The sequence below is a fragment of the Coenobita brevimanus genome, unplaced genomic scaffold (assembly GCF_032717465.1).
Source record: "Coenobita brevimanus isolate Jiangsu-jjx unplaced genomic scaffold, ASM3271746v2 jjx.HiC_scaffold_1909, whole genome shotgun sequence".
Classification (NCBI taxonomy): Eukaryota; Metazoa; Arthropoda; class Malacostraca; order Decapoda; family Coenobitidae; genus Coenobita; species Coenobita brevimanus.
In genome coordinates, this window is record NW_027642786.1 from 64,057 (window position 1) to 65,346 (window position 1,290).

A 1,290-nucleotide genomic window follows, 5' to 3' on the forward strand; every position below is an offset into this window, starting at 1 on the left:
TCTTAACGTAGAGGTGGGTGTCATCAGCATAAACATGATAGAAATGATGGGACAAAACTCTTCCACACACTCAGGAGACTCACCAGCAAGATCAATCCTTTCACACCTGACAATCTCTATATGCTCTCCACAACACACCACACACATGAACTCTGCATTATCTCACAGCATTGCAGGTGGATGTCATGCCGCTTGTGAGACAAAGTTTAAGAGGTGACTTCTGTGCTCTATAGCACATAAAAAACAAGTTACTTCCTAATTTTCAGTTATAAGGACACTTGTTGCACTGTACTGTGGTATGGACATAGCCTACAAGAGCACAATCGCAAGCACTACACTTAGCACTAAATATGCTACATGAGCATAATAGCAGTTAAGGTTATGATGTTCTCCTTATAATTTTTACATTTCCTCACTAATCATATCACTTATTGTCATTTGTTACTACAGAGTCACCTACAAGGTGCTGAAGTAATGTACTGTAATTATGCCAGGTTGTCACATGAGGGAAAAAATGTACCACTACATCTCATATGCACCCACTTCTCTACTGCAGAAGATGGAGTTCCTTCCCATACCCTTGTGGCAAAGTGCACATGGCCACCCTCCTTGCTTTGTCCTGCCACCTGCCCCAGATATCATCACTTGTAGTGTATTTGGGCAAGGTTATTCAGACTAATACAAAATAATCTTTATACTCTGTAAAGGCCAATTTTCATAGTCACCTGTATAGTATATGAAAAACTTAGAAAATCCATGCAACTAACACAAATATAAGTACTGTACAGTACAGTAAAACCTAGAGATAATGAATCTCAGTTTACCAAACCACCTCCCATCCAGTGTCACCTCTGACAGCAACTCCAATGGGTGAGGAAGTGGAAGTGAGGAGAAAAAAGGCTAAAGCTGCGCATGTGTGATGATGTGTGCCAAGTGCATGGTAGGCCTTTGTATGGCAGAGTGCTTTCATGTCTCTAAACGCTTCAGAGTCAGAAAACATTGTACATGCAGGTCAAGATCCTGGTTTAGTGTACATAAAAATATAAAATCAGTGTAATAGTGAATAAGGAGACAATGGTGAGTGACAATGCAGTGTGCTACACACAAGTGACAGTGACAGTAGAAGTGCTTCTGAGTGCACCACACCTCCAAACACTTCAGGATACTGTAATGTGTACATACCCAGTTTCAATATGTTAGAAAATAAATAATTTGTGTAATAATGAGTTTGGAGACAGTGGTGAGTGACACTGCTGTGTACTACACAATAGTGAAAGTGAAGGTGATGCT